Raw genomic sequence first — 10,462 nt, forward strand, 5'->3', positions numbered from 1 at the left:
AAGTGTTCTATAGTTTTTAGGATATGGATCCTTTACCTCTTTGGTTAGATTTATTCCTAGATATCTTATGCTTTTGCGTGCAATTATAAACGGGATTGACTCCTCAATTTCTCTTTCATCGGTCTCAGTGCTAGTGGATATAAGTGCCACTGATTTCTGGGCATTGGTTTTGTATCCTGCCACATTGCCGAATTGCTCTATGAGTTCTAGCAATCTTGGAGTGGAGTCTTTTGGGTTTTCTATGCACAGTATCATGTCATCTGCAAAGAGGGAGAGTTTGATTTCTTTTTTGCCCATTTGAATGCCTTTTATTTCTTTTTGTTGCCTGATTGCTGAGGCTAGGACTTCTAGTACTATGTTGAATAGCAGTGGTGGGAGTGAATATCCCTGTCTCATTCCTAATCTTAGAGGAAAGGTTCCCAGTGTTTTCCCATTGAGAAAGATATTTGCTGTGGGCTTTTTGTAGATGGCTTTTTAGATGCTGAAGAATGTTCCCTCTATCCTTACACTCTGAAGACTTTTGATCAGGAATGGATGCTGTATTTTGTCACATTCCTTCTCTGCATCTATTGAGAGGATGATAGGGTTCTTGTTTTTTCTCTTGTTGATATGATCTATCACATTGATTGCTTTATGAGTCTTGAACCAGCCTTGCATCCTGGGGATAAATCCCATTTGGTCATGGTGAATAATCTTAATGTATTGTTAGATCCTATTGGCTAGTATGTTATTGAGAATATTTGCATCTGTGTTCACCAGGGATATTGGTCTGTAATTCTCCTTTTTGGTGGGGTCTTTGTCTGGCTTTGGAATTACGGTGATGTAGGCCTCATAAAATGAGTTTGGAAGTATTCCATCCCTTTCTATCCTTCCGAACAGCTTTAGTAGAATAGGTATGGTTTCTTCTTTAAACGTTTGATAGAATTCCCCTGGGAAGCCATCTGGCCCTGTACTTTTGTGTCTTTGGAGGTTTTTGATGACTGCTTCAATTTCCTCCCTGGTTATTGATCTGCTCAGGTTTTCTATTTCTTCCTGTTCTAGTTTTGGTAATTTTGAGTTTCCAGTAATACATCCATTTTTTCTAGATTGCCTAATTTATTGGTGTATCATAAATACACCAATAATAGGTTTTTAAAATCATTTTTATTTCCTTGTTATTGAATGTGATCTCTCCTCTTTCATTCTTGATTTTATTAATTTGAGTCTTTTTTCTCTTCTTTTTAATAAGGCTGGCTAATGGTTTATCTATCTTATTAATTCTTTCAAAGAACCAATTCTAGGTTTTGTTAATCTGTTCCACAGTTCTTTTGGTCTCTATTTCATTGAGTTCTGGTTGAACCTTATTATCTCTCTTCTTCTGCTTGGTGTAGATTTTATTTGCTATTCTCTCTCCAGTTCCTTTAGGTGCGAGGTTAACTTTTGTATTTAAATTCTTTCCAATTTTTTGAGGGATACTTGTCTTGTGATGTTTTTCCATCTTAGGACTGCTTTTGCTGTATCCCAAAGATTTTGAACACTTGTATCTTCATTTTCACTAGTTTCCATGAATCTTTTGAATTCTTCTCTAATTTCCTGTTTGACCCATTTGTATTTTAACAGGATGCTCTTTAACCTTCACGTGTTTGAGTTTCTTCCAAATTTCTTCTTGTGATTGAGTTCACATTTCAAAGCCCTGTGGTCTGAAAATATTCAGGAGACAATCCCAATCTTTTGGCATCACTTGAGGCCTGATTTGTTACCCAGTTTGTGGTATTCTGGAGAAAGTTCCATGTGCACTTGAGAAGACTGGGTTTTTAGTTCCGTTCAGATGGAATGTTCTGTATATGTCTGTGAAACCCATCTGGTCCAGTGTATCATTTAAAGCCCTTGATTCTTTGGTGATGTCGTGCTTAGAAGATACCTGGAGTAGATCTGTTGCTGCCATAATGCAGACCAGAAGTACTCTACCACACACTTCTGTGGGGTTGAGACAAAATTACTAAAAGGTTGTCAACACACAAGGTCAGAAATAGAGCAAATTCTTCACCAAGTTGTATAGTGCCCCCTTATTTTCAACTGAAGACTCTTCTGCATCCACACTGCGTCTAAGCAACATGAAGATCATTAGTCCCTTCCGGGATATAAGCATTCATTCCCAAGTCATAGAGCTGAAGTGACATGACCACTTAGGCAGATGTCACATCCTTCAGAAAATGCTTGGTGTACACTCATATGTTAAAAGAGGTCCAGAGGAATGTCTGATCAGAAATAGAGATTCACTATAGATTCACTATAGATTCATGAAGGATTTTAACCCAAGACATGAATAATGTAAATGAGAGTACCTGTCACTTACTCTTTCGATGGACACTGCAATTACACAATCTGTAGTATTTCAGTGACCTGGAGTCTTAGAGTTACATCAACCCAAAGGAACCATGATCCCAGAAGTTCTAGACCATAGGCAATAAGCCAACATCTTGCTCAGGGCTGCTAGCTGCTAGCAAACAACATCTGATGTAAACCAGCAGCAAGCCTGATACGTTCCATACACAGTCATCCCACCTATAGATGTAGACCATATTCTCTTAAGGTAGCCAAGTAGCTACTGTAGTTCACCTCAAATGGGCAGATGTCCAAGACAGACTGGTTGGCCCACAGTTCCTGAAGCAACGAGCCACTGCCAGCATCCCACAGCAGGGCAGAATTTTATGTTTCATCACCAGTACACACCAGGATGCTGCCATCATTCTTTGGCTTCTGGAAAATGGCACCTTTTGTCAGTAGTTTGCAAGTGGGTCCCCCAAGGAACATTTGTACAGGATGACAGGTACAGACTGGCTCTCCAACATCATCCAGCTTGTAGGACATCTCCATCAGCACACTTCGTAAAGTGTTGTGATTTTTATCAGGCCTGTAGGTCACAAGACAATGCTGGGTGCTGCTCTCTGTCTGAAAGTCTACGTAGCCCCCTGGCTCCATGGGCAGCACATGAGGCCAATGAGAAAAGCTCAGTTTTAGCTCCCAGAAGGAAGTGTTCTCCAAAGTTCCAGCCAACACCCTATCATATGGAAATGCAGATGGGACAGCTCTGGGATGTGTTTGATAGGGACACCAGCAAGCATCTGGCTTTCGGGGGGTACTAACTCCTGGATATGACAGCTCATGTTTCAAAGGTAGAAACAGAATAGCAGAATTGAACCATTGACCAGTTTGGCACAGATGTGATTACTTTCATCAAGACACCAGCAGCAACTCCAGAGAGGACGTCCTGCATTATACATCTGGACCACTGTATTTGTCTCCAGGCTGGTTAGATTCACAGTGCTGTCTAGGGAAGCCGAGAGCAGTAAGCCTTTGGACCCACTGCTGAAAGCCAGTCCTCGGATCTGTTTGCCATGCATGGGAATGTACTGACTGCTTTTCATGTTGACAGTACTCAACATCTTAACGTCAAAGCCTGGCAGGAAGGAGACCTCAGGGGAATGCCGTGACATCACCAGGCAACTCAGAGCGTCCCAGTATGTCATGATTTGGCAGTTTCCAGTCTGAGACACCATGAAGGTCTTCTGGAAATGGTACTTGTGCTGGCTCTGGCTGGAGGGCAGGCAGTTTGGGAAACATGCTTGGGAGCACCTGGGGTGCTGTGAAATCTGATCTCAATGCTGCACGATAAGTTTCTGCAAGTCCTGGACACGACTAGTGGATATCCTTGGATAGTGGACAATAAAACTGCAAAAGTGGGTTGAGGACACATGGGGAGCATCAGCTAGACTAAGAAGTTCAGAATGTATTTAGTATAAAATATGGAGGCATTGAAAGCTTCTGAGAAGGAGAATGATTTGACATATTACGAATCTGTTTATTTTCACCTTTCCATGTTCCAAAAAGAATTTGAGGCAAGCAACAATACATACAATGTAATAGGATAAAAATATATAAAGAGACTAAGATGAAAGGCTAAAACAATAATAAAATGGTCAAATAATATCAGGAGGAGTTAGCGCACAAATATGGATAGAGAAGATCCAGCACAATTATTAAGAATGGGGTCACAGCCCTGGGTTTCTAATTCACCAAAGCAAAGGTAGAGAAGAAGTATCTATACACTAATGAAAAGATCAAAGCTGTAGTTCACAAAGGTCAGTCTAGCAGCGGCAGAGAGCATGGATTGGAGTGCTGGCAATGTAGGAGGAGGGTAGGCTGGTTAGGAAGTTACTACAATAGCAAGAACCTCAACAAGAGGCTGTCTTATGGGATTTTACATCCCTTAATAGAAGTCTGGTGAAAAGGATGAACTACTGCTTTGGTATCTTTGTGATCTAAAACATGTTGCAAATGACAACCCCCAAAGATGTATAAAGCTAATTTGGTCATTGAAAACACCTTGAGGTGTTTTCCTTAAGATGTGTATTTTCACAATTAATTTCTTCCCTAAGTGTCTCTGGGGGTTTGGCAGGCTAAAATTTTCCATATCCTCTGTGTGCAGCAATGAAAACTTTTTTTTTTTTTTTTTTTTGTGATAGTCACACAAAGAGAGAGAGAGAGAGAGGCAGAGACACAGGCAGAGGGAGAAGCAGGCTCCATGCACCGGGAGCCCAACGTGGGATTCGATCCTGGGTGTCCAAGATCGCACCCTGGGCCAAAGGCAGGCGCTAAACCGCTGCGCCACCCAGGGATCCCGAAAACTTTTTATTAAAGATTTTATTTATTTATTCATGAGAGACTCACAGAGAGAGGCAGAGACACAGGCAGAGGGAGAAGCAGGCTCCCCACAGGGAGCCCGATACAGGACTCAATCCCAGGACCCCAGGGTCATGACCTAGGCCAAAGGCAGATGCTCAAACACTGAGCCACCCAGGTGCCCCAGCAATGACATCTTTAACTGTTAGATTGTGTGGTACTGTTCAGAGTAGATGACACTTTTGCAGTCTGAACACTAATAAGCCATTTAAGAATAAATGTTCAGTTAATAACTGGTTTCTTTCAAAATAAAAACTATGTTTTCTTTTCCTTTGAGTGAGTGTTCAGTTTCAATATGATATGTGACACTAGCATCAGGGAAAAGAGATAGTTTGCGAGGGTAACTGCAGCTCCAAAGTTAAAAGAAATGAGTCAAAGTAGTATTGACACAGATTCATTTTATTTTAGAATGCCTGGACCAGGCAGCAAGATATATTTGAATAACAGGAGTTGTGTCCTGCAGTGAAGGTAAGTAATTCTCTACTGGGCCTAAATTATTCAAAAGCAGGGGTAAGGGCAATTTACACGTTTAATGCAATCCCTATCAAAATACCATGGACTTTCTTCAGAGAGTTGGAACAAATTATCTTAAGATTTGTGTGGAATCAGAAAAGACCCTGAATAGGCAGGGGAATATTAAAAAAGAAAACCATAGCTGGGGGTATCACAAAGCCAGATTTCAGGTTCTACTACAAAGCTGTGGTCATCAAGACAGTGTGCTACTGGCACAAAAACAGACACAAAGATCAATGGAACAGAATAGAGAATCCAGAAGTGGGCCCTCAACTTTATGGTCAACTAATATTCGACAAAGGAGGAAAGACTATCCATTGGAAGAAAGACAGTCTCTTCAATAAATGGTGCTGGGAAAATTGGACATCCATATGCAGAAGAATGAAACTGGGCAACTCTCTTGCACCATACACAAAGATAAACTCAAAATGGATGAAAAATCTTAATGTGAGACAAAATTCCATCAAAATCCTAGAGAAGAACACAGGCAACACCCTTTTTGAACTTGGCCACAGAAACTCCTTTCAAGATACATCCCTGAAGGCAAGGGAAACAAAAGCAAAAATGAATTATTTTGACGTAATCAAGATAAAAAGCTTCTGCACAGCAAAAGAAACAGTCAACAAAACTAAAAGACAGCCTACAGAATGGGAGAAGATATTTGCAAATGACGTATCAGATAAAGGGCTAGTATCCAAGATCTATAAATAACTTATTAAACTCAATAGCAAAGAAACAAACAATCCAATCATAAAAATGGGCAAAATATATGAACAGAAATGTCACCGAAGAAGACATACACATGGCCAACAAGCACATGAGGAAATGCTCCGCATCACTGGCCATCAGGGAAATACAAATCAAAACCACAATGGGATACCACCTCACACCAGTGAGAATGGGGAAAATTAACAAGACAGGAAACAACAAATGTTGGAGAGGATGTGGAGAAAGGGGAACCCTCTTGCACTGTTGGTGGTAATGTGAACTTGTCCAGCCACTCTTGAAAACTGTGTGGAGGTTCATGAAAGAGTTAAAGATAGATCTGCTGTAAGACCCAGCAATTGCACTCTGAAGATTTACCCCAAAGGTACAGATGCAGTGAAACGCCGGGACACCTGCTTATAGCAACAATGTCCACAATAGCCAAACTGTGGAAGGAGCCTCGGTGTCTATTAAAAGAGGAATGGATAGAGAAGATGTGGTCTATGTATACAATGGAATATTACTCAGCCATTAGATATGACAAATACCCACCATTTGCTTCGACGTGGATGGAACTGGAGGGTATTATGCCGAGTGAAATAAGTCAATCGGAGAATGACAAACATTATATGGTCTCATTCATTTGGGGAATATAAAAATTAATGGAAGGGAATAAAGGGAAAGCAGAGTAAATGAGTGAAAATCAGTGAGGGTGACAAAGTATGAAGGACACCTTACTCTGGGAAATGAATCAGGGGTAGTGGAAGGGGAGGTGGGTGCAGGGTTGGGGTGACTGGGTGATGGGCACTGAGGGGGGCACTTGGTGGGATGAGCCCTGGGTGTTATGCTATATGTTGGCAAATTGAACTCCAATAAAAGATAAAAAAAATTAATAGAATAAAGAATATAGTAAAATAAAAAAAATTGAAGAAGACAAACCATCTAATGAAAATAAAAATAAAAATAAAAAATAGATTCATCATGTTATTCCTTCACACAAACAACATTTATCAAGTACATAGTATGTATATACCACATTGCATAGCCCTTGGGGAGTAGAAAAGATAAGAGAGCTATGTTCTCATTCCTTTAAGTGCTTGTAAATAGATAAGACAAATATACAAAAAGAGTTCAAAGATGCAAGAAAAAAATTGGTCTAAAAAGGCACAATTGTAAATTGTATAGCTCTTAAGAAATTTTTAGTAGGATAATGTCCATGATTTAAGGATATTCCATTAATATTATACTGTAGAAATGATTAATGAATGCATTAGGGAGGGGGTTAGAGTCAGTATCACTTACCCATTCATCCAAATACACATGGGGTTATCTTTCCGTTTACTTTGAGTGAATTCCATACTGGGTCCAGAAGAGAGATATATCCACACACTTTTAGGAATTTTCAATCTTTTAGTATTGTCACATTAATTCTAAAGACTTCTTTTCCACACATTGTTTGGCAACTGACTAAATATATTGAAAATATACAATGTCACATGGGATCTAAATTCTGTTTGGCCAACATCTATAGTAACAGTGAACTGCATTCAATATTCTTCACAAAGGATTACCAATTAGTTCACTCAATTCATTACTGGAGACTGATGCAAATGTTTATTAAAAAACCTATGTTGGGATGCTTGGGTGGCTCAGCAGTTGAGCGTCTGCCTTTGGCTCAGGGTGTGATCCTGGGATCCTGGATTGAGTCCCACATCGGGCTCCCTGTGGGGAGCCTGCTCCTCCCTATGCCTATTTCTCTGCCTCTCTCTCTCTCTCATAAATAAATAATTCTTTAAAAAATAAATAAACAACCTATGTGTGAGAGGAACTTTCACAATCCCTAAAGCATTTCTGCACGAGCACATTAACACATTTGCATAATGTGGCATCTACTATATTATAACTATGTTTTTTGTTTCTCATTCCATGCAGTTTTTTCCTCCATAAATTTACCTAACTGGTTACATTTTGTTGAATCTACCTATCCAAGTAAGTGGAAGTTTCCAAAGACTGCAAAATAATTTATAGAGGAAAAGAGTGAGGGACTGGGTAATGAGAAGCTAGCCAGTGATAAAATTTAAAATATATTGTTGGGTGTAAATTATCCATAGATGGATAATCAGAAGCTGAATGTATCTTCCAAATTTTTTTATTCAGGGCTTACATAGCAGCTGTATATTTCTGTATTTTCCTCTACTCTGTACTACCAACCACTATTAACCAAAGCAATTGTGGTAGCTCTTCACTTACATCAGCAGACATCATCACTAAGAATAAAAAAAATCTGGAGCTAGTTTGATCACAATCTCGATGTAATATTCCTAAGGTTTGAAACTTTCATTGATACATTTTAAAAGTTTTTTTTTATAAAAGGAATTCTTATCTCCATGTATCAATCTATCAATTTCAACCTATGACTTATACAATAAACAATACCGAATTGTAAAGTCACAGAGCTCCTATATAATATCTCTACCAAGGAAAAATAACACAAAGGACTTCACACCTTTTATTTGACACTAAATAGTCTTGAAAGTACTCTTTGCCAATATAGAGGCTTTCGAGGGACATTTGTGGACATGTTATTTTAATCATTTCTATTAAGCACCTATAGTATACATGGCAGTTTTCTAGACACTATAGAAGATGCAAAACATATAATAGAATAGCTGCCCTACACAAGCTTATTATTTAAAATGAGTTCTAAAATAAACACATGCAAAAGAACATTTTTTTAAAGTCTGATAATGCATTCAAATTGTATATAAGATGCTAAAGAATGCAAGTAAAGGGAGAAATCAACTGAGATAAAGATAATTAGGGAAAATTTGAAGTAAATGACTGTTGAGCTGACTTTTTTCCTTGAGAAAATCTGGCCCATCAGTTTTTTTAAAAAAGTATATTTTCACCTTGATGTGATTTGGGAACTGGGTGAAAATGACTGAATATGTCTTTTCTGTAAGAAAAAAAAGAGAAACATAAGATTTCCAACACCTTTTCAGGGAGAAAAAAAACTATACTTCATCTTTGATCCCCCCTCTTCTCCAGAATATCATTCATGTCTTCCTCCTTGCATTTTTCTACTGAATGACTGGGAAGATGATAAAGCATTTCATCTGAGGATGCAATACAGTGACAGGTTAGCTTATACATTGAGGTTACTGGGATACAAATATGATTGCTCAGGGCACCCTTTTCAGGAAAAGAAAACTAATGACATTTTATATTTCTTGTATGAAGCGCAATTTTGAACACATAAGTCTTCTCTAGCCCTAGTCAAAAGACACGAAGTCCCATTATAAAAAAAAAAAGTTTCTTGCGAAGTTCTTTTGGGGTCCATTAACAAAGAAGATTCATCTCTGACCTCAGCAGACTGCTCCACTTTGAAGGTCCTTGAAAAGTGATTCGACATGATAATGTTGGTTTTTCACAAAGGAAAAAAATCATGTAGCTGATTCAACCAACTATATATAATTAGAGCTGACTTGTTAGTCACTGTAAGATATGATTATGTCCAAAGGAATAGTAACTTTTCTGACAATGACCATTTGCATCTATTTAAAATCAGAGGCATAGATCTGCTATCCTTAGTATTGCAGCATGGTTTTTCTTTGTTCCATCTTTATCCAGATTTAAATTTCCCAAATTTAGAGAGAAGCTTAGACTCTGAGCCAAAATATTGTTTTTGAATTGCCAGAAGGTTCTTGTTAATTTTTCCATGTTCTTATAAATTCAATTACAAGCTGAAGCTTAGATCAAATTAAAATGACTTGCTTCATTATCAAACATCCAGCCATCCAGCTGTTCACAATATTAATGTATTTTTGTTTTTGTTTTTGTTTACGATACTGATGTTAATACATTTCAAATACAATAGTATTTTCTGATGTTCTCTGTAGGTTCCCTCATGTCTATAGTCAATTATTTGCTATGTGAGTGTTTATGGCAGCCTGGCTTCCTGTTTCTACTACATCTTCCACTCCCCCAAAACCTTAAAACACTTAAATCCTGACATCTATGAATCATAACTAAATGCAATATCTTTTCTTTTCTTTTTTCTTTTCTTCTTTTTTTCTTTTCTTTTCTTTTCTTTTCTTTTCTTTTCTTTTCTTTTCTTTTCTTTTCTTCTTTTCTTTTCTTTCTTTGCTGTGGAAGAGGTCTCATACTAGAAGGGAATAAAATCTAACATCTCAATAAAAACTTAAATAGAATTCTTTTCCATTATCAAACACTATGACCACAATCCATGTATCAATATATGCCTATCCTTGCAGATATTTGGCATCTTGACAAAAATTGTAGCACCAAATGTGAATAAGGGAGATGGCAAGATATGTTGCTTTCTTTAGCTGAAGATTGAAAAGAAGTAGTGATAATTGAAATGACTGAGAAAAATCTATTTGTTTTTATTTTCAGAATGTTTAAAAATAAGTGCTTTGGTTGAAATCTGAAGATGTGTGTCTACTTGGTAGAAAGAACTATCCCATTTAGTCAGTAACCAGTAACCATTATTCATGCACAG

The 10,462-nt window shown here is 38.1% G+C and overlaps 1 pseudogene; it reads right to left on the reverse strand.

Moving 5' to 3' along the window:
• Positions 1-2,432: 2,432 nt before the first annotated feature.
• On the reverse strand, positions 2,433-7,298 carry LOC140628476 (E3 ubiquitin-protein ligase RFWD3-like; annotated as a pseudogene).
• Positions 7,299-10,462: the final 3,164 nt, after the last annotated feature.

Source organism: Canis lupus, chromosome X, assembly GCF_048164855.1.
Source record: "Canis lupus baileyi chromosome X, mCanLup2.hap1, whole genome shotgun sequence".
In the NCBI taxonomy this organism is placed as follows: domain Eukaryota; kingdom Metazoa; phylum Chordata; class Mammalia; order Carnivora; family Canidae; genus Canis; species Canis lupus.